Genomic DNA, 23347 nt, shown 5'->3' with positions numbered 1-23347 from the left:
AAGGAATTTGTAAAAACTCTTGAGCCTGTTCCTCGTTTGCCCCTCTCTTCCCCTCCTGCTGATATCTGTTTCTATTTTCCTGCTCCCTCAAAAGAAGTTCTAATGCATAATGTTCACAAGAAGGAAACATCCAAGAACTATTTCTCTGACAACCAGTGGGAAGTAGAAGCAATATGTGTTAATTGGCTATTGTTTATTGGAAAAAACCCCTCCAATTAACTTCTGAAAGTTTGGCTCCAAAAGAGACTTGACCTTTGTGTTTTAGGATGACTATATCAGCTAAACCTTGTGACAAAATCTTAGAAGTGACCTAATTTCTACTATTGCTATGATGAGATACAATTCCTATGGAGCAGAATGGGGTCCAGTGTTTGCCACAGTCATTTTTCTGACACTGAACTGTCTGCTGATAAACTTTGGCATATTAATTAATCAAAGTGATTTGATAGCAAGTAAGTTTCACTTGATAAATTTTAAATTTTATTTTATATTGTTCATTAAGCCATTCTTATTTGAATATTTTCTTGTTCAGAACTTGACTGGTTACCTGGATCAATGAAAATATTTAGTGCTTATTGATTTACTTTTTAAATAAAGTACAGGTTTGAACAAAGCCACACCTGCTGCAGCTTTTAGCTGGCAAAATGATATTGTTCAGAGACGTCATGTTATGCTATTCCTTCAAGAGACGCTCTTAAAAAGGACACGATTTCCATGGCAGAAATGTATTCTTATAGATAAATTCTTCTGTTTGTGTGTAGTTCACTGGAACACCAGCAGGAAACTGAACTCTGATAACACAAATATATGTCAGTATTTCATTGTTACAACAAATAGTTGGAGAAAATAGTTGGGGTTTTTTTCCTTTATTTTTTTCCTCTCTAGAAACCATGGCTAAATCATTTTGAATGGATTTATGACTCATTTTTCTTCTGTGGGCATTCTTATGGCAGCAATATGGTCTCAGCACAGTGTTAAAATGCCCATATTGAAAGAAGGAGAAATAAAAACACCACTTGAAAAAGCAGATTCATATGAAAGACGTGAGGAATAATCCAGGGGGGTTGAAGCTCAAAACTTCACAACTTTTTTATTTTTATTTTTTTTAAATTAACGCAGACCTCCCACTGTTTTTCCTTCTTCTCATTTCCTTATTCTTGAGCTTCCTTTTCAGGGGCTAAACTAGGCCAAGGAAGAGAGAAGTATTAAGAGAATAGGCTTCAAATGATCCATCTTTTTAATAATCTCTTCAATTATCATGCCTGTTTATACATTTTAGCTGAAAACTGCACCAAGTAATTCGGGTTTTTCATCACACTGGCTGATATTGACTGTTCCTGCAGTAGCTTGAAGAAGTTTATGGCAAAGGACAGTCATTAACTTGTCAGTGAGGAATGGCCTCATGTATAAATGTAGATGTATAAACTCAACACACCTTCAGCTCTGCTTTCAAGTGCTCCACTGGAATAATGTCTGAAAAACTAAAGAAAGTGTTTGGCCATGAATAAATTCTGATGTATGGATCTTCTATCAGCCTGCTTGTGCCATTCTGAAATGAAGCAATTATGTAAAAAAATGGTACAAGGTGCACAGATTCTTTTATTTTGGAATTTCTTATTGATTTTGTGAGGACTTTCTGTCATCTGGAAGAAACTGAGGCTCTTCATTTGGCAAAGATGAGCACATTATTAAAGAAAAAAGAAACCACTCCACTAATGTGGGTGCACTTCCAGTCATCTGCCAACACTGACAAATTGAGCCAATATTATCAAAAATAGCACTTCTCTCCTTTTATTTTTTTTTTTCCCCAGATGCTCCAAAGCAATTACTGAGAAAGCTCTTCTTGGTAATGAGTGTTATCCCTGTTTCAGAAATGGAGAAATCGAAATTACAGTAAAATCTAACCAAGGGCAGAAATTGAATATCAGGAATTGGAGAAAAAACACCATGGTTATTGAAGATTTTTGGTTCCCCCACAAGAACTGTGCATCCTCCATTTGATCACATGGTCTGGATGCCTTTGAATAAAATTAAATAAGTCTTTAATGAATACTGTAATAGTATCAGCTTCTGCTCTTACTTCACTTGCTTAAAAATTATACTGGTCTCCCACTCCAAAAAGTCTGGGGATGTGAGAGATCTGTGTCCTCTTTGCCAGTGTTAAATTAGCGATTGATAGGAAGATGTACACAACATTTCTTAGAGCAGAGTGCATGTTTTCAAGTTCCACAGAGATTAATGAAGTGTGTTTGTGTTAACCTTTTGGTGCCTTTGGACTCCCACCTCCACCCTCTGCCTTAAGCTCTTTGGTAGGGGTGTGGAAGTCAAAGTTTCAATGTGAGCATCTTGGGAGGATTTCTTCAGAGATTTGGATTCATGTGTGGATTGTTCCTCACCATCATGGTGATGTCAGTTCTCAGACAGGAACTTATCCAGGTATTAGTTCTGCAAAGCAAGAACAAACCAATCATCAAGAGACTGCAAATCAATATGGGCACTGTGATGACTTAATTTGATGCAAGGATGGGGTTTCTCTGGCTCTTGAAACTGTTGAAAGTGCTGCTTCAGCTGGGCTACCTGCAATTGTTAGGTACATGTTTCAGGATTTCTCTCTATATGTGAGCATATTCCACATCTCCAGGAACAGAGAAACCTGGCATTCACCTGGGTCCCTGAATTGGAAATGGGTCTAGAGTGGGCCAGTTTCTTATTGTTTCTACTTCACTATGTTTCTTTAATTTAGTGCATCTATGCTGTACCTCACAGAAGAGATGAGATACGCTGTCATGCTGTGTCCCAAACACAGAATAGAAAGCCAGTCTATGCTCCCAGGAGGCTGGATTCTGTGTGGAAATCAAGGAAAAATAGGTAGGGAAAGAAGCACAGGGGAGCAAAGGAGTTAACATTGGTCAGACTCAGAGGGAGTGGTATTGGCAGTGGCCAAACAGTTGTTGTCTTTGTGTATTAAGCTTAAAATGAAAAAATGTTTTGGAAAAGAAAGAGGGATTATTAATGCTGTCTGGCCTTTGTTTTTACTTATCTCTGTGAAAATATTTTCAAAAATATTTTTAGTAAACAGAAAAACCCTTTGGAGCAGATTGCTGCAGATGGTTTTGCTTAACAAGCTGCATCTGTCTGAAGATTACTAGTACTATTAAGTTGCCCTTTATTCAGCTGATCTTTTGAGATGGAAGCCCATGTGTGATAATACTGACATATGTTGATATTAATAAGTTATCATCAATATAAATAGTCAGAATTGTATCCATGCCTAAGACAAGAAGCAGCACATTTCAGCAGCTCACTGAGGCAGGGATATTAGCCAAGGTCCAGTGGAGTCAGTGCATTGGGTCAGAGCGTGGTGCCTTGCCCCAGGAGCTGTCTGCCTGCACATCCTCAGCAAATGTCACTCCAGCAGCCAGGACAGCTCCCAGCGTGGCTGGCATCCACAGGAGCTGCTGCTCAGGAGATTCCTGAGCTGCTTTGCACTCTGCTTGCTCCTCACACTGCCCAGGGGTGGTGTTCAGCCCCCTTTTTTGCTTTGTTTTCTTGTTCTCTGCATCACTCTGAGTTTCACAACATAGGTGATATAGTTGCAATAGAGCTATTATTTCTGTCAATATAGCAGGATGTTTTTATAACAGCTTTTAGTGACTAAGACACAAAAACCTTACAGATTAAAAGAAAAAGTGGTTTTTTTTCCCCTCAGTAAATTTCTGTATAGATTTTAGTATATATCTAAGAAGGTCTCTGGAATTCAAACTTAAATTACAGAGGTTTTTTTTTTATAGGTCAATATCATTATTTTGGATGTTGCTTTCCTACTCAAGGTTGTGTTTCATATGTAGTGAAACACTGGGTAAAAGTTCAACGATAACCACAAAAGGGTGAATGTTATATGAAATATTTTATCAGGGAGGGAAATTCACCATTAAATCAATTTATTTAAAGATGTGGTGGATTTTATCCCACATTGCTCATAAATAAGTACTATTTACTCAGTAAAAAAGAAAAGTTGTAAGGTTAATGTAAAAATGATTGGTTGAATGTTTACAGTCTGTTCCTTGTAAGTGGTCAGAATAGATTTGGATATTAATCACTCCAGACATTAAAATTAGCAATTTTAAGTTAGAGTGATAAACTTTTGCAAATTTAGTTTCAAAGATGGATTGTTTAGCCTTGTTGAGGGCTATTGAAAATCTGTATGCCTTCTGCATTACCCTTGGGCAGACCTATTTCATAAAGTCTTTTTAGCCTGTTGACTTCTTTTAAAAGCAGAGACATAGAAAGGGTCAATAAAAGAAATAGTCCCTTAACTAAACTAGCTGGATTTATATAATAATGATGAAACAGAAAAGCCTTTCCAGGATATTGAGCCACTAGACAGACTCCTAAGGGGTCTAAAATACTTGCAGGTTGCTGATCTGCTGGCAGATCTGTAAGCACAAACTAAACAACCACACTCTGGTTAAGGTGGCCTCGAGGCCAAATCTGTCTGATGTTGAAGCAGCTTTTCACAGGGGATGACTCAGAGGATTCAAGTAATCCACATTTTTATTCCACTTACAGACTGAGGGGCATTATCAGATGTACAAACCAGTGGTCTTTCAGTGATTTAAAATCCTACTTTAGAAGAAATGACTGGACCCTGCTTGGTTAAGGACACGCTCTCCAAGTAGCAGAGTCACAGCATTTGGAGGATCCTGCTGTGTGCAGGAACAGCTCCAAAAGACAAAAGATTACTTGGTGTTTCCTTGAGTCACTCTCCTCTGCAGGAACTTTCAGAAGTCTCCTGAGCAGAGCTGTCTGGAGGTAATAGAAACTACTAGAAAGGTGTCAGCAGTAGGACTGAGATGTCAGAGCTCTGTCATGGATCACTGTGGGACTTGGCCAGTGAGAGTCCTCCATCTCATCCCACCCCTCTGCAAAGAACTACTTATTCTCCGTCACAAACTCCTGGGAAATCATCATACTAAACAAAGAAAAGCTACATATTTATTTCTGACTTTCCATCTCACTTTGAGCTCGTGTAAGAGGGAGTGTATGGCTTGTTTCATGATGGACATGACTGTTTCATCATCTACATGGAATTGTAGATTACTGGGTGATATTAGAAAGGATTAATTTTTTTCAGCACTAGTCTCAGCTTTGCAAAATAGCTCTTTAAGTGGATATTTTAAACCAATAGGGAAAAAAATTGATATATTTAATATGTATATATATTAATATGTTTAATATATTTGTTTTAAGTATATACCCCCACAAAGGCGTGGCCTTGCTGGCTGCAGTGAAGCACTCAGAGCTCATCAATAAGTACAGTTTGGTAGCAAAGCCATTCTCTCCCAGAAGAGTGGAGCAAATACCTTTAGAGTCTGTGAGGAGAGGATATGACAGCAAGAAGTACCAGAAATATGTGCTGCTCAGCATTGATAGTATAATGGAGATATTTTCTAGGCTAAAGATCTTTAATTCATGCAGGCTTAAGGGGAAATCCTGGCCATATTGCAATCAGTGTTTTTCAAATTAGGATGGCTTTTAAATTTTGAAACAAGAAAAGGAACAAAACTCCAACAAACAGTTCAAATTAAATTATTCCCATTTAAATTTGCTACTGCTGTCTCCAGATCCTGACTGATTCTTTATGCAAGGAATCTAGCATTTTGAAAAGGGTGAGTGCCTTTGCAGATGACATCAGTGTAGACAGTTTTTGAGGTGCTGCATATCCTCTATAGTCCTTGGGTAGATTTCAGCAGACACAGATCCTTTTTATGGTTTATGAATGTTGGTATTTATATTCAGGAAACAAGTAGCTGAGAGAGAATCTTTGTCCACTCTGCAATTGGTTCTTATAATCTGTTCTCATGCTGAACATTGCAGCATCAATCAAATGAAAAATGAAAATCGCTTTTTCCCTGAGCTGTTAACAAGTGCCATGAAGATGGATGTACAGATACAGGTTTGAACATGACTGGCATGGAAATCTTCAGGGAAAAGCATCACAGGTCAGAGGGTTGGCAATGCCAGGAACAGTCTCAGTTCAGAAATGAGTAAGACCTATATTCTGCTTTTAAAAAGGGAAAAAAAAAATCCACAGTGAGAGCAAATAATGACTGAATTGTGGAAGCGTTTTCCGTGGTGCAGTGAAAATCTCTGTGTGACTATGTGAGAGCTCCTTGGAAAGGGACCTGCTGAGACAGAGACTGCAAGAAGGGGTTGAGTTGTTGTGTTATGCTGAGCTCATTGATTAGCAATTAGATATTTTTATTGATGAGGAAAAAGAAATCCTCAGGTTTTTTGCACTAGCAGCCTGCCTGGTTGGGTACCTGGCTCTTGCTGCTGGGGCAGCAGTAGATATTAATGTGCCAATATATTGGTGAGACAGGTCAGTGTAGCAGAGACACAGTAATGGTTGCATCTCAGGATTCCCAAAATATACTTTTGTGTTTTGTTGCTGCCCAGAAACATCCAGGATCAAATTGTTTAGGTGAAGCAAAAAAATGCTGAACTTGGCACAGAGCCAGGCTGTTCACAAGCAAGAGGGAATTAAGATGTTGTTATGATCAGCATGGGACACCTGGTAATGCTACCAGAGTTTTATTCTTTCCTTCATTTTCCGACTCCTGGTTCCTCTTTGCAATGGTCACTGCAAAACCTCAAAGCAGTGCTGAGAACAGCTGATGATTTTTTACTTTTTCTGCCTTGTGAGTATTTATTAGTTTGTTTAAGAGAAACATGATTGGCATAAAACAGGCAGGGAAGAAGACCTTAGGCTGCACTTCTAACCTGTACTGTATAAAAAACTTGTAGCTAAAGAAACCTCTGTGATATCAGATACTATTTGGACCCTGCAGCATGCTATAATTTGAAATATATACCAATTCCCCACTTCTACTAAGCAAATATTTGTGGTGTATCCAGCACTGGATGTGGATACACCATGAGGAAATAGCATATTTTTAGGAGAATATTTTCTGATTTCTCCTGACTCTTACATTATTTTTAAGACTAAGGGAGCAGAAAAGTCCTATTGGAAATGTGATTGTGCCTGAACTGAGCAAGAATAAATCAGGTTCATGTAGCTCTAGATTGACTGTTCAGTATTTGACTCACTGGAAAGCTTTGCATCAACTTTGATGGAGCATATTCCATAAAGTGAATTGCTTTAATGGTTGTCAGCTTTTTCATGGCAGCTTGATGTCAGTCATTATCAACTGTATTTCTAAAAATGGACTTCAATTTTAACATCACTGTGATGAAGGTGGGAAAAATATTAATGTATCATAGTAATTAATGCTTGGCATCATTTATCTGTAGAAAAGAGCTGAAATGTTTATCTATGGAAGTAGTTTTGATCTACCCTTTTCTAGTGTCATCACTTTTCCTTTACTGAGAGATTCCTACGGCTGCATCTGGGGTTGCTCAATGGTGGGAGTTTTGGTCCAAAAGTTTGAGTGTGAAGCAGATGACACAATTTGTACAGGTGAATTTTAAAACTCATGTTTTTTGGAGGAATTATCTTAAATAGGGATCATTTGGCTTATCCTCATGAGGTTTTTCATATTATGAAATCCATAAAAGAGAACCTGGTGTAGTTATATAGTTTCCAGCATCCAATGTCATCTGAAATTGTCATTTCAGAGCTAAAAGTTTCTGAAAAGAGTCTGAAAATTAACTTGGCTTCATATTTTGTATCATTTGATATTTCATATCAAAAAAATTAGGCTTTTTTCTTTAGCAATTACATGCACTCTGCTGTCATCTTGGGTATAGTTGCCTGTATCTGATACAGAAACAATATTTCAGTACCTAAAAGATTATTTTAGGAGTTACTTCATATTCACTTCATAGTAACTGAGAAGGAATTTAGTTTGTGAACCTTAAATTTAGGGGAAGGAGAAGGACCAAGGGTCCAATCAGAAACTGCAGATTCTATTCAGAAACATCGTCACAACTTATCTATATACAGTAATTATCACCACAACATTTGAACTAATCACAAGTTTAAGAAATTTCTTTGTACAATGACCCCATAATTGAGGAAGTTTTTTTTCATGTAAACCTAAAGATAAATTTTGTATTAGAGCAGATAGGTTACTGTTCTTTGGAGCCACCAAAATGTCTAATTTGTACTGAATTCAAAAGGCTCTTGATGAGATCATGCACTGAGGCTGTAGAGGGGTAGATAAATTCCAGTTCCAACTCCTGTGGTGTCCATATTCATGTGTCTCTAGTGAATGGGATATTTCTGAATTCTGCTTCAAATGCATATGCAAATTGAAATGAAATTGAATCAACTTTTAGAATCTGAAATTCTTAATGGTTGGAAAAACACATGTATTCATCTGCATCTTAGAAATAACTTGTAAAATTAAGCTTACTGAATAATCTTATATAATCTTTGACCTTTGGTGATAAAGAGGTTGTGGCAATTCTCAATAATTTCAAGGATACATCTGAATTTGAATTTATTCTGAGTCTTTTCAGCTTTCTGTGGCTCCCTTTCTGTGGAGCCACCTCACTTTAAAAGATACCTTTTCAAGGTGACCAAAGCAAACTTAGCAACAGAGTATTTTAATCAGCTGATCATTCTTGTTTCCTTCAATTTTTTCCTCTTTATTTTCTTCACACGATTTCTCTTGTGGTTTTTGTGGCCAGTACTTATCTTGTCATTTTCTGCACAACCACTTTTGGTTTCCTAGACATTTTTATTTAACTTTGTACTACTCTCCTGTGCCTGTAAATTGATACATCATAAATAAATCAGGCTGTGATGTGAGTATGAATAAGATTTAAGTTGACTGTAGAGTCAATGTCATTGCAAATGATAAAGGAAACAACCTGTAATCATATTCTGAATATGGATTCTTAAACCATTGGTAAATGCTAATAAATAAAGCAAAGTCAGTTTCCATTATATACCTTTGTTATTTATAGATACACCCATATTACTAAAATATTTATAGAATGAAATGTGAAAATGTATTTGCTGCTCATCTTTCATCAAGAAGAAACTATTAATAAAAGCAAACACAAAGAAATTAAGAAAGTGCATAAAAATAAAATAGCTCAGAGAAATTTTGTTCCTGCTAGAAAATCCATCAGGCAGGCTGGGCAGAGTTTTGTCCCAAGTTTGAATCATTCAAAATTTGCCTGTTTAGTGGGAGGGAATTTCTCAGTGTCTGATCTGCTCATGTTCACACAGAAGAGAATCAGGGCAGAAAAAAGAGGGTTAAAAGCTTTGTGCTGCAGGGTGTGTGCCCAGGGGCTGTGCCAGCTCTGTGCCAGCTGTGCAAGCTCAGGGGAATATCTCCCTAAATCAGCTTTTCCCCCTGCTCCATGAGCAGATTTAAGTGATGGTTTCTATTCTGTTGTAGAGAAACCCTCTCCTCATCCCTCTGGCTGAGCTGTGTGATTAGCAGAGGCGCTGCCCTGGGGACACTCCGACAGTTCAAAGGGTGGAGGTGGCTCAGAGCTCAGCTCCTGCTGCTCACCAAAGCTGCCTCACATCACTGCAAACCTCCTGTGGTGGCGGAAGGAGTGAAGGAAAGGAAGCAGGCAGGTGGCTTGGCATTGTGTAAGGGCAGGTGGGCAAGGGGAGAGTTGCAGTGAGTGGATGGGAAAAGGGTGATTCTGTGTGAAATGCTGTGACTGCCCCACGGTTAATACTGGGAAAATGTTGCAGTAGTTTGAAGACCATGTATTGCTTCTTAAGTCTTTGAAATTGGTTATGTGCAGCAACCAACAGGCAGCTTGGTGTCTTTTCCATCGCAAGACCCATGAGAAGGGAATTGGTGTCTTACCAAACCTAAATCAAAGTTGTAGAAATAATTCGTCTGGAAGGTAGCACACATAGCGCGGGACTTGGCTGTTTGTAATTAAAAGAAACAGACCATCCCATGATTCCTTCTGGAATCTGTTGGTGTAAAGCAAGTGCAAAAATAAAATGTCATCCTGGAATATAGGTACCTTGGGTTAAATTGATTGGTTTTCTCCTGAAACAAAGGACAGCCAACTGACAAAACAAGTTGATATCTAGAAGAGAAATGTAGTTTTCACATTTTCTTTGAGGCATTTCACTCATTGACTCTGCCAATTGAGAGGAAAGATGAAGAAGGTGAACACAGAAACTGCTTTGTATTCATATCCTGGAATCCAGTGTGCCCTAGCCAGGTGGGCAAGTCAATGTGCTGATACCAAACCCAAACTCTTCAGACAGAAGTTCAATATTGAAATAAGACATCTGTGAGTCTGGGGAGATCAAGCATCACCAGCTGAACCAAGCATGTACTGTCTAAGCAGAATGTCTGTGATAAGACACCACAGAGCTGACACAGCAAACTCTGGTTTTATGTCTTTCACTGAGAAAAAGAGCTAATTTTTTTTCTGCTGGTCCAACAGTAGGTTGCTGTTTCTAAATAGACATGGTGAAGCTATTTGATTTCTATTCATTTGTTCCTTCATGGGATGTAGATAAAAACTGAAATTCTAATAACATGGGCCATGTTATCACCACGGTAATGAAATGCCTTGTCTCAATTTGTGAGTTTTTGCTTATCATAAAGAATTTCATTGCTTTACAGGGAACAGCAGGTGAATTTGCTTACGTAGCTAAAGAGGAAACAAGGGGTGCTTTTTACATAATCCACTACAGATGTTATCTGGAATTTGCTTCAGAATACATTAATATGGCTTTTGTAAGCAGTCTTATAATTGGCATTGTGTTTCAAATATGTTGGATGTTTAACTTGGGCAGGATACAGCACCATTTGCAGAAAAGTGATAGCACCATTTGCAGAAGTTGCTTTGTAAATTCAGTCTGTGGTCAAACTGCATGCCCATAACTTCCAGGAAAAATAAATTAGGAAATGCAGTCCATCACATTTCTGAGAAGGGTTAAATGAGGCAGTTCAGGAAAATCACTGCACTGAATTCAGCAAACTTGAGATCAAGAGAAGGATGGAGGGTGCAAGCGGTGGCTTTGGTGCTTCAGGGAAATCTTGTTTTCTGCCAGGGCCTTTTGAAAAAAGGGATGCATGCAGGAGCTGATGGGTGGCTTTGGGTGTGATGAGCCAAGGTGTCTTCAAGATGGACACAGTTGGTTACAAATGGGACAGGGTGATAAAGCCATGGTGAGTCCCAAATGAACGAGACAAGGCACCCCTGTGATTACCCCAGACACTACTGCACACTGTGAAACCCCACCTGCTAATTCATGCTAAAATTAGTGTCTTATCTAGAAAGATGATCAGTATTGAGTGAAAAACTTCAATAATTATGGAAGTGCTTTAACAGGTCAAGTAAGGGTAGCATAGCAGAAGAAATTAGAACTGACCTTAATTGAACTATTGAGTTTAGGAATAAAAACAATGCTGAACAGGTAAATGGAAGGAATAAACCCTAAAAAAGAAAAAGAAAACCAAAGCATTTAGCCATGAATATTATTTTAAAAAACCCTGAGTTTTTAAAACTGATGTGTTTACCATCAACATCCTGTGTGTCTGAGTTTGATGTATTAAGTCCTAAGAGATGAAATTCTGAGACAGTAATTGTTTCTAGTGGGGTATGAGACCAAATTAAGCTCTGCTTCTGGTAGAATATGCAATTTAAAGAAAGAACTAACATAAATGGTGTTAGAAGGAGGTAGTGATCATCTTTGTGAGGGATAATCTTTAAAAAAAATATCCATGAAATTATAAAATTAATCATTTACTCTCCAATGACAGTTGATAATAGCAATACCTTCATTGGACAGATTATGAAGATCTGCAAAAAAGAGATTTCATATATATTACACAATTTCTAGAAGGTTAAAGGCTGCATGAAAACCTTTTAATTATTAGAAATAATCTAGGCAAGCAACACCTCCTCCTCCCCATTTGTAGCACCACTCAAGTGCCTACACAGTCCTATTCTTTTCTAGCCATTATGGACGTATTAGGTAAAGGTACACTTCAGAAATAGGAAGCTATATTTAAGGAATCGTGTCTCATTTCCCAGCTCTCTGTAGGTTTTCAAAGACAGCATTGCTTATATTTAGTAGCAGTTTTACTGAAAGAAAAGAAATACTTTCAAGAGAGATTGCCTTTTCAAAATGTTTTCCAAAATAATTTTCAGTCCTCAAGAAGATATGCTAAGAATCCCCAGCAGTGCCCTTGCAAAGGGACAAATGATGGTTGGAAGAGGCCAAAGGCTAAGGCAAGGAGTGAATTTGTTATGTGGTTTGCTGCTGTATTTAAAGTGGAGATGACCTGACTGAAGTGATTGCACCACTTCCTTTGCTGGTAGGAATTTGTACTTTTGTACTGAGCATTAAGAGGCTACTGGTGTCTGTGTAGAGGCTGGCAGATTTTCTCTAGGGACACCCTCCGGGGAGACAGCCCAGATATTATATAAGCTGCCTGTGTCTCTCCCACAGCAAGAACTGCAGGCAGAAAGCAGGAGGTGATGGTCTAATTATTTGGCTGTGAGTTGAATCATGTGTGACACCAGCATGAGCTAACAGGAGGGTCCATCTGGTTCCCATAACCAAAGCCCTGGCTGATGGCAGCACAGACCTTTGAGTGCTGCCCCAAGAGTGGGAGAAAAGGGTGATGGAGATGCTCAGGGACTGGAGGATTGGATTTGCAATGAGCTGAGGGCCCAAATATGAAGTGAAGACAAAATCAAGTACAAATGCTAAGGGCTCTGTGCAGCTGGTGGAGACACAGGCACAAGCCCATTGCTGTTTGTTTTTGGTTGCGTACAAACAGCTCAGTGATTTGGAGCTGTGGGCAGATCTGCTTTTAAGAAAAACATAGAAATCAATTTTCTGGTTGTTATTTGGGGGTTTATTTACTGTTGCTGAATTTATTTATTTCCTAACTTGAGCAATCCACCAAAGGCCACATTACAAATACTATTTTAAGAAGTTCTTTCCAAGAATTGCCTATTACAACATTTTGCCTTTCACTTATAAAAAAATGAGGAAGAAAAGGACTTGAAGCACTTAGAATTCCTTATATAATCTATAGTGAGCCTTTGGATATACACTAAATACATTTATATGATGAGCCTGCAATAGCTACGCACACAGCACCATGGACAAAATATTCTATCTCTGAAACACTTATATTTGAAGTCTACATGTAAGCTGTACTTGAGATTTCATTAACATAAGACAAGCAGTATTAATATAAAATAATATTATATTCCAGGACTGAAAGTAATGAAATTAACTCACAACATTATAATTTGGCATTGTAGCTCCTTCCTAAGGCTGCCAAGAAAGCGATCCATCTTTTTGTTATTGCTGCAAGATAGAAACATTATCAGCTTTACTGGGGTAGTTAACACCTGGTGTGGAGGAATGCGCAAGTCCTGAATTCTGATCATGTGAGAAAGTGATGATATTGGTATTCAGGAATATTCTCTGGAGTGGGTTTTTGTTACAGGCTGATTTTCATGTTGCAGTATTTAATCATTTAGAGTATATTTCATACACCATTGTTCTTTTCTTTTTAAGCTATGAAAGATAATTGTATCTCAAAGAAGGGACTTATCTCGCTTTATCTAGTCCTCTTTGCTCTTTAAGCAAAATTATAATGTGGATTTCTGATGGCTGGTTTCAGGCAATAGATTATTTTAAATCCTAAATAGAGAAAGAGATTTTAATTTCATTGCAAGAGCAGTCAGGATAAATTAGTTGGGAGGGGAAAACCTCAATAAATGACTTATTTTTTCCAAGGGTAATTATCTTTGAGACTATCCAGGGTAAGCAAAGACTTATTGACTAAGCAGAATTGTATTGCTCTGGGGTTTGGGGCTTTTTTAACTTTTTTTTTGTATAAAAATATTTCTAAATTAGATATCTGTTAATGTATTCAAGACATCTATTCCTGTTAACAGAGAAATAATTTAAACTGTCTTTCACTCTGTCCTAACATTTCCCCTGAACTAGCTCCATCTTTCATGGGATAAAATCGCAAGCAGTCCCCTCCCTGCTGCCTGGCTGGGGGAAGCTGTGCAAGCTGTCAGCAAGCACCCACCACTGCACCCTGCAACTCCTCAGCACTCCACAAACCCGCCAGGGAACAGAAGAGAGGCAGAGAACCCTACAGTGACAGCACAGACACTTGTCTGGGTGCCATAGAAACTGCCACTGCAAGGAAGAGCTTTCCCTTCCTTGACTTTGCCATTCAAATACTGAGGATGCAGAGACTTTATAGAGAAAAATGAAGGTGCCCATGTGTTGTTTCCATGTCAGATGATTGTCCATTTGCTGCAGCTTTCGTTTGCTTCTTGTGTGGGATCAGCTGTGTGCTGATGTGTCCGAATGTCCAAAGCTCGTGTCTTTGTTCTCTCTCTCATGTGATGAAGTTTGCTGTCAGAAGCTCTCATGGTGTGTTCCTCCCCAGGGCTGGGCTTCAGGCAGTCCATGCAGACCTTGGTGGCTTTAGGAGCCCCGTGAGGCTTTAGGAGCCCCGTGAGGCTTCAGGAGCCCTGTGAGGCTTTAGGAGCCCTGTGAGGAGTGGGAGCCCTGTGAGGCTTTAGGAGCCCTGTGAGGCAGTGGGAGCCCTGTGAGGCTTTAGGAGCCCTGTGAGGCTTTAGGAGCCCTGTGAGGCTTTAGGAGCCCTGTGAGGCTTTAGGAGCCCTGTGAGGCTTCAGGAGCCCTGTGAGGCTTTAGGAGCCCCATGAGGCAGTGGGAGCCCTGTGAGGCTTTAGGAGCCCTGTGAGGCTTTAAGAGCCCTGTGAGGCTTTAGGAGCCCTGTGAGGCAGTGGGAGCCCTGTGAGGCTTTAGGAGCCCTGTGAGGCTTTAGGAGCCCTGTGAGGCTTTAGGAGCCCCGTGAGGCTTTAGGAGCCCTGTGAGGCTTTAGGAGCCCTGTGAGGCAGTGGGAGCCCTGTGAGGCTTTAGGAGCCCTGTGAGGCTTTAGGAGCCCTGTGAGGCTTTAAGAGCCCTGTGAGGCTTTAGGAGCCCTGTGAGGCTTCAGGAGCCCTGTGAGGCTTTAGGAGCCCTGTGAGGCTTTAGGAGCCCTGTGAGGCTTTAGGAGCCCTGTGAGGCTTTAAGAGCCCTGTGAGGCTTTAGGAGCCCTGTGAGGCTTCAGGAGCCCTGTGAGGCTTTAGGAGCCCTGTGAGGCTTCAGGAGCCCTGTGAGGCTTTAGGAGCCCCATGAGGCAGTGGGAGCTGCCCTCCTGCCCTCCTGCCGTGCCCATGGCTCTGGGCCCTGCTCTCTGGGCCCTGTGCTCTCTGCATTGGCAGGGCTGGATGTGACACCGAGCCCTGGTCCGGGCCCAGAGTGCCTCCAGCAGAAAGCTCTGGATGCAGAGGGAACCAGCAAAGCCCTTGCACAGCCTGGGAGCTGCATCCCTCAGCAGCAATCTCTGAGTACGGGTGCAGGGAAGGCAGGAATGGCTCCAGGCTGCTGGAGCAGTTGTTGTGTGCAGTGAGTGTGTTATGGGAAGGGTTCCCAGGCCAGACAGCTGTCCACAGTGTGCTCCCACACCTGCGCTGAGAAGGACATGGTAGAATCCAGGACACACTTCAACATGACAAATAGCTTCCTAAAATGAAACCACAGGGCTTTGCTTCAGGTCAGCAAGCTCATGCTCAGGTGGGGAAATCTTTCATTTACTCTAGAACTGCTATAAATGACAGTTAAGGCTTGTTGGACTTTGCCTTGCCTTTGTCTGATTTCCCAGGGCTATTTGAATTAACCTACTCAGTGTTGAATGAGGGGTCACCAAAGAATGCTTTTTGCTGCAGTTGGTGGCTTTCCAGCTAAAAGCCTCCAGCAGTGGAGTTAATATGCAGTTTCTGTATCAGGATGGTGGGGGGAGATGGACTGATGTTCTTTCAACGACTTCTTGTAATTTCCACAATGTGCAGAATTTTTTTTAACTGAATATCCTAAGCTAATTTTGAAAGGAAAGTTCTGCTTTTCTAGATTTCCTCCCACATTTCATTTAAATAAGTTATTCTTCACCTTTTGTTCCAGGCTGCTGTGCTCTGTTAAATGCTACTTCAGAAATGACTGCCTTTTACTGATGGGTGAAATAATCTCTGTGCAAAGTCTGGAAATTATTTTCAGTCAGGGAGGTATTTTAAGTTGCTTTGAAGTGAGAAGTGCAGGATAAGGGGGATAGGCAGTGTGTGGGACTATGAAGTATTATGAGTTTATTGGCTCCTGATATTTTGTGCTTCATGGGGTATTGAGAATGTCTCTTTCTTATTATTGCCTGTTTTTTCCAAAAAGATGTCACGTTATTTTTCCACGAAACCTGAAAGAGGCTGAATGAGACAAATATGGTCATGGAATCACAAACCTATTTTTTATTAGCTCAGTGGGACAGACATGGGCTGTTCCCTGTGTGACTTCCTTTGAACACATATCTCCTCAGATAAATCTAACAGGTTAAATTGGAGTAATGAGCAGACTATACTGACATCTCTCTCAGACACCAAGACGTCTCAGACATGTGGATGTGAAAAGCATGTTGCTGTTCGTGGTGGTCAGGTGCACAGAGGCACAGATAATATTCCCTTATCTGTGCTGACAGGCTCTGACACTCAGGAGAACACTGTGTTTGACCTGAGGCCATGGAAAAGGCTTTCAAAATTAATAGATGGAACTGAGAATGTGGGTAACTTAGATGGAATTATGTATCTCACTTGGTGAGAAAGTTAGAGTTTGGAGTTTTGGCTATATTAGTGAATAAGTGACAACATGAGTCCTCCTCCTTCTCCTTCTCCTTCTCCTTCTCCTTCTCCTTCTCCTTCTCCTTCTCCTTCTCCTTCTCCTTCTCCTTCTCCTTCTCCTTCTCCTTCTCCTTCTCCTTCTCCTTCTCCTTCTCCTTCTCCTTCTCCTTCTCCTTCTCCTTCTCCTTCTCCTTCTCCTTCTCCTTCTCCTTCTCCTTCTCCTTCTCCTTCTCCTTCTCCTTCTCCTTCTCCTTCTCCTTCTCCTTCTCCTTCTCCTTCTCCTTCTCCTCATGTCAGGGAGTTATTAATGAAAATAAATTACTTGGAATTTTGTTATTGGATGGGTTGACTCTTCAAAGACCTTGAAGAGATACTTTTCCAGCCATTTTGCACCTTGCTAGCCCAGTGTACATAGCTCCTTGTAATCTGTTAATATGTAATATAGATAAGGAAAAATAAACATCTTAAGCCCAAACACAAGAACAGCTTCTCTCTTCTCAGTCTCAGTCCTGGGGAAAAGAACTGAGCCACCAGTGTCACCTCAACAGTCAGGCAGCACCAGGTCTTTGGATACGACTGGTGCAAACATCTGGCTCCCCAAATGGCAAGAGTATGTGTTTCCTTTCCCATGCTAATCGGTGTCTGGGCCCTGCTCTGGTGTGAGGGGCTGTGGTTGTGGCACTCCTGTGGCTGTGATGGGATGTGGGTGCCTCTGCCCGGGAGAGTGCAGCAGGTCAGAGCTGTCCTGACACCTGCTGTGCTGCCAGGGAGGGCTGCCAGCTGCTCCAGGACCGTGTAGTTTCAGCACTTACATTAAGAGTGACAGAAACAGTGATTTCCCAGCGCTGCTGGTTTCTGCTGTGTGTGCTCTGTGACAAGCCTGCCCCGAGGACTGCTGCCTGGGGAATGGGGACAGGGAGAGCCAGGGCCTGCCAGGAGTGCCCAGGGGCTTGGGAGCATCCTGGGCTTGGGAGCTGCTCACTCAGCTCCAGTGCCTGCTTCTGGCTGCTCCACAGCCCAGGGATTGATACATCCTGCTCGTGGAAAGTGATTCTGCAGGGTTCATTTGCAGCTTTTGTGTTATTAACTCTAATGCTGAGTGAGACACAGTGCAATTCACATGTTCCTGTAAAATCAACGCTGTACTTGCTCTGATCGTGGTGGTTGTTTCCTTATCTAGTCCAGACGTGTGCCAAAAGAAACACACAAAATTAGTCTCCTTGATTAAGCTGGCATTCACAAAATCTTAAAAAAATTTAAATTAAAATTAATCTCAATTTCTCCTTAATGCTCCTGTAACCTGTATGCCTTTAATCATCTGCACTGTTGACTGCCAGTTCAGTTATGAAGTATAATAAGTGAGCCTAATGCTTTAATGTTTGTTACTGGCCTACTTTCAAAATCCCTTACACATGCAAGTTGTATACAGTTTAAATAAATGCTGCATGGAGTCATCACCACCATCACCAATGCCATTCCCTTTATTTAACCTACCAGCCTGTACCCCCTGGGTGCAATTCTTGGAGTTAAAACCAATAGAGATACAGTTTGTAGATTGCTATTGCTCGTTAGCTTTGCAAGTATGTCATAATGCCAGGTCTCCAGTCTTGCTCTAAGTAGTCTTACTGCTAGTGTTAGTCTTATCCAGAATGCATATTTTAAAAAAATTGGAGATTTGAGTTGTGTGTCAGTGTTTTTTTTACAGTACAGTGGACCAGAAGAATAACTGCCAGGCCTTTCTTTTTTTTTCTTCTATTTCTTTTCTTTGAGTATTTCTACATATTTGTGCTAAACCAGAGACAATTTCTGTTTGATTCTGCTGCAAATATCTTGCATCCTATCTTGCTCTCCTATTATTTCTGTGTCAGCTTTGTTTTGAGGCCTTGATTCTGTGTTTTAAGGTTTGACAACACCTAACCACTGAGCATGTTGTAATAGCCTGTAGAAAGAGCCTTTTGATTCATGTGTATCAAAGTGCGTGACTAAACCCTCACTGTATATTTTGCTGGTGTCTGGTATTAAACTCTTTATGCTTTAGTCACACATTAAGAAGTAATGCATTTATTTTCATAACTGAATTCAGCATTCTGGCTCTGCACTTTTAGAAGGGAAGATGACGGAAGAAAGCAAACATTTCTATTGACTGGCTGTGATGTGTGATCTCCCAGTCAGAAGAATTTAGAATTTTTTGTTTAGAAGAGGAATGTTCAGAAGGAGGGAAAGAGAGCTGCTGAAAGCAAAAATTGCAGCTATTTGCTACTCATTTCAAATCTTTGTCCCTGGTATAAAGCTTAGAGAGATCTTTTGCTCTGCATGCATTTAGTTGATTTGATGTGTGCATGCATTATATTCTTGTCCTAGTTGTAAGCATCTTAATGTAATTTTAGGGGTTTTATTTAGGTAGAACTCTTGGATGTGTGTCTCTTTCCCTGAGCTGTATAATTTCTTGCCTTTTGTATTTCTTATTTGCTACTGTATTACCAAACTTTTGGTTTAGATTTAGGCAGTGAAAATACAGCAATAGTGAAAATTATTCTCTTCATAGAGGGCTCTTGGAAATATAATTTAGAGATGCAGACAGTATTTTTTTCCTGTTTTGGAGTCAGTGAATCATTATTAGTAGCTGACATATTGATTAATATCTACTTGTAAACCTTCTAAATATAGTTTTTGTTTCAGTGTGTAATTTGCTTGAAAGGAGTTCCAGGAGGTTCTGGACCAACATCCAAAGCTGAGAGGATGGGACAGTGCCCTTTGCTCCATTTGCCAGATTTTCTGGGCATTCTCTAGGACTATCTCCCTGCCTTTTAAAGCTTTTTTAGCTAAACCTCCTCAGACTCTTCTAGAGAAGAACTCTGACCTTGGAAGAGCAAATGGTAGCTCAGGAGCATGCCAGCCTTGGGGTCAGATGGAATAGTTTCTGTAGCAGTGGGTTCTCCTGTTGGATACACAAAAAAGTGCCAGCAGGGAAACCAGAAACGTGAATTGCCATGGAGATGAACACAAACTCGGTAGAGGCACTTTCAGCAGAACTGTCTCCTTGGCAAACTCATCAAAATGGAAACTTTTTGTGGAAACATATCAGCTGACAGGAGGAAGATCTTGGAACAGATGCTAGCTTAGAGCCCAGGATGTTCAAACTGAGCCATGAGGGAACCAGATTCATATCTTTACCCTGAATAACATCTCCAAACCCTGCTCTTTTTGACTTTGGCTTCCTTTTCCTCTAAGTAAAAAATGTTGAAAGCTTTTGAAATGTTTACATTTAGGGTGGAGTTCATGTTTCCTGATCCAGGTCATCACCTTGGGAATAGTGACAGGGAAACCTCATTTGTCAGTCTTTAGTTAAAGGAAGCAAGCCAGGTTTGCCATGTAACAGCAGGTCAATAATTAAATGCAGTTTCTTTGATTTGCATTATTGCTGCCAATAATTGCTTTGGTCAGGCTTTTGTGGGAGTGGCTGAAAAATCAAATTCTATCTGCTCAGGGTTTTTACCAATATTGCTTCCCTCTGAGGCCGAACACAGGAAATTGTATTAAACACAAAGAACAGAGTACCAAGGTTCGTTCTGGAAGTGAATATGAAACTTAGGAGTAGAGGAAGCTGTGGATTTGTCTTTGTTGCATAGCTCAGAAGAAGGAAAACAGATGAGATGGAGAGGGAGTTGTTTTGGAGAAAAAAGTCTTGAAGACTGGGAAGAAAAGCTAAACCCCATGGTATGGTATAATCCTCAAAAAGTTGCCAGTCTTTTGGGTGAGTAGCTGAAATGAACAGATTTTTAGAGGCTTTTCAGATTCAACTAAATCTATTGAAATTTCAGAGGAAGAGAAGAAAGTTTGCTTCCACCCAGGAGGATAACTTTGAAAAGTAATAGAAAGCACTTGTGTTCCTCCATCCTCAGAGAGCAAGGGGCTGTGCAGTCCTGACAGGAATGAATGTGGTAAGGAGCTGCTGTAGAAATCCAGGGGAAAAATATTTACTGTTCTGTGGAGCTGAAGAAGCCTGCAACCTTAGAGAGCTCTGAGTGTCCCATCATCAAGTCCTTTTACAGCTCCTAGAAGGGCAGGGCTGCAGGAGTTCTGTCCTCTTGCCATGCTGCAGAAAAGCACAGGCTGGGGAAACAAAAGAAAAAAAACCCTGTGGTAGCTGGTAACTTGTATTTAATCTGAGATACAGCAGTGAAACAGCAATGCTGGATCCCAGATACAGACTCCTGTGGGATGGCAAATGGCTTTTCTCTGTCCTTCCTGAGAGATGGAGGAAGTGGGCAGATGTCCTGCCAAGGGATCCAGGGCAGTGCAGCTCCCAGCAGAGGCAGAAGGATCTAAACACCACCATCATCTTTGCCTTGACTGCTTCTTGAGTACAGGCAGTGTACAGAGAGGAGATATTAACTGAGAATTGAATCTCCTAAGAAAATGTCTTCAATTTGTTCAGCTACATTACTGCACTGTTGGCTTGTTCCATAGAATGCTAAAGAGGAGATGGTTTTGTTCTAATTTCTTTTTTTTTATTATTTTTTTTTTAGGAAGAGAAAATGTAGCAATCTGCAGGGCTTTGGACTGAGTGCTAGCCAGGGTCAGGTGAATGAAAGTGAGCCTCTCCTCTTCTGAACACATGTCAATTAAATATTTCATCTCAAGAAAGCCGTAATCTTCCCCTAGGAAGAAAATCTTTATTTTCATACATTTTAAACCTGGGTTTTGACTGTTATTTTGGAAATAGTATTTTTCAGTAAAATAAGAATAAATAATGAAAAAAAGTTGGGAGCTTTTTGTCCCATCCTTCTTCACAACACAAAGACACAACCAGAAATACTTCAATTTGAAGCCAAGCAAACATTTTTAGTTTAGAGCCAAATAATGCTTTTCTTTTGTCCAGATGAATATTATGGAAAATATTGCTGCATTTTCAACCTTTTCCATCTTTGCCTGGCTTTGCCTTTTTTTAAGATGAACTGCCATATAAAAGAAACCACATCTCAATCAACTCTCGTTCCAAGTTTTAAGGTTAACAGGGAGACCTTTTATTGTCAAGTAAGTCTATGCTCACTAAGTTCTTTGGAAACAGGCATTGATGTTCTCATGGGGCTGTGTTACTTCAGACATGCAGCACCCTTTGAAATAAATAATCCCAGAAAGGCAGAATTCATTGTATACAAGGAAATAAAAAAGGAGCTATAAGATAAAGCATCCAGATTTGATGTGAGGTTTGTTTCTTCTCTTTGTGGAAGAAGAGTTGAGCTCTGTTGGTTGCAGTGGGTTTTGTTGCAAAAAACAGCCCCTGGCACCATGAATTTGCTTTGGAGCTGGAGTTTGTGTGTGGATCCCTCATGTCCTGCAAAGGCTGCTGCTCATGGCTCCTCCACCCAGCCTTGTGCTTGGGCAATATTTGTAGAAATCCAGTGCCTTGAGACTGCTGCCGGATTTGGAGACACAAACAACTGGTTTCATATCAAGGGAAGCACACAAATTGTGTAAGAAAACAGGCAGCTGCCTCCAAATTGAGGAATATTGATTTTGGGAAGTGATAAACATAAGTGCATGCTGAATAACGTGGGAGGTGAAAACTGTGCAGTTAAAAGGAAAAGAGCTCTGAGGCTGACCACCTCTGGGTAGGAATAGAAGTCACTACATTACTTTTAATCATGTTTTCAACAACCCTCTTTCTTCCTCTCTGCGTGATTCCCAGGAAGACTGGTTTCCAGCTTTGACACTTATTGTTACATGCATTAAATTAAGTAGTGTAAATCCAGCCCTGAGAATTTACCATTTGTCTAGCTTTGTGCAGCAGGTGGGATTTCACTGGGCAGAATTGATGACAGTTTTTCTTCCATTTTGAAATGTGTGCCTTTTCAGTCACCAGTGTTCCTGTTTTCCCCTTGGCAAGGCATATGTCTCACTAAAGAGCCTGTTTGGAGTTTGTTGGTTTAAACAGTTCTTTCCTCTTAGGTCTGACTTTTTACATACTTATCTGTCCCTTTTCAGAAAGTCACTGGAATTCTGGGCTAAAGTCAATGCTTTTCTTCCCTGGCATCCCCATCCAGGAGGAGATGAGCCTTTCAGGGAGGTGAGCATGGCAGATGTGATCTAAGCACATTCAGGACTGCAGTGCATTTCTCTGGCTGCTCTTTGCCTAGAGAAGCCTACAGCAGTATGTCTAATTTATGTCCATGTGTGCATATGTTTGAGTGAGTGGTAGGAGGACAAAATTCCCTTAGACTGCTCACATCCCTTCCCCTGGAGAGGGGTGATGGCAGATGTTCCTTATTTGTCCTGTTGGAAGGGCTGAGCTAACTGTGGAATCTTCTCATTGCCATGGTAATGGATGTCTTCTAGAAAATGTGATTTCTATCATATAGTTGGAGAGTGCCTTTTATTTAGATTTCCTGGAAAGGTTTTACTAAGCAGATTATTTTGACACTTGCTTTTGCTGTCTGTGTTACCATATCAGAGAACACTCACCACACTGTCCCCAAGGAAGCAGCAGCACCTTTCATGGCCATTCACATTTAATATAAACTGTTTGCAATGGCTGGTGTTCTCACCTAATTTCAGGGCCACTTTCTTCAGGAAAACATATTACTGAAGAAGTGCTGAATAATTTACAAGATTCACGTCTAATTAATGTGAGAGAACACCAGGAATGTAAACCCATGGTACTTGCTATTCTTTT

The 23347-nt window shown here is 40.5% G+C and overlaps 2 long non-coding RNA genes across 3 annotated transcripts; one reads left to right on the top strand and one right to left on the bottom strand.

Annotated features, from left to right (window-relative positions):
* Positions 1-1064: 1064 nt before the first annotated feature.
* LOC147650032 (uncharacterized) lies at positions 1065-14071 on the bottom strand. Of its 2 annotated transcripts, none has more exons than XR_015277465.1 (6): positions 14025-14071; positions 13220-13288; positions 11333-11397; positions 2397-2445; positions 1436-1481; positions 1065-1182 (listed from the first exon to the last, which is right to left on the bottom strand). It is a non-coding gene; the product is annotated as an uncharacterized LOC147650032 (long non-coding RNA). The 2 variants fall into 2 exon arrangements; XR_015277466.1 differs by lacking the exon at positions 1065-1182 and adding an exon at positions 1240-1346.
* Positions 14072-14465: 394 nt separating this feature from the next.
* On the top strand, positions 14466-21434 carry LOC147650031 (uncharacterized). Its single transcript, XR_015277464.1, has 2 exons — positions 14466-20612; positions 21201-21434. It is a non-coding gene; the product is annotated as an uncharacterized LOC147650031 (long non-coding RNA).
* Positions 21435-23347: the final 1913 nt, after the last annotated feature.

The sequence above is a fragment of the Cyanistes caeruleus genome, chromosome 17 (genome assembly GCF_971803275.1).
Source record: "Cyanistes caeruleus chromosome 17, bCyaCae1.hap1.1, whole genome shotgun sequence".
Classification (NCBI taxonomy): domain Eukaryota; kingdom Metazoa; phylum Chordata; class Aves; order Passeriformes; family Paridae; genus Cyanistes; species Cyanistes caeruleus.
Note: the sequence above shows the minus strand (reverse complement) of the source record. Positions and strands in the feature narration are given on the sequence as shown.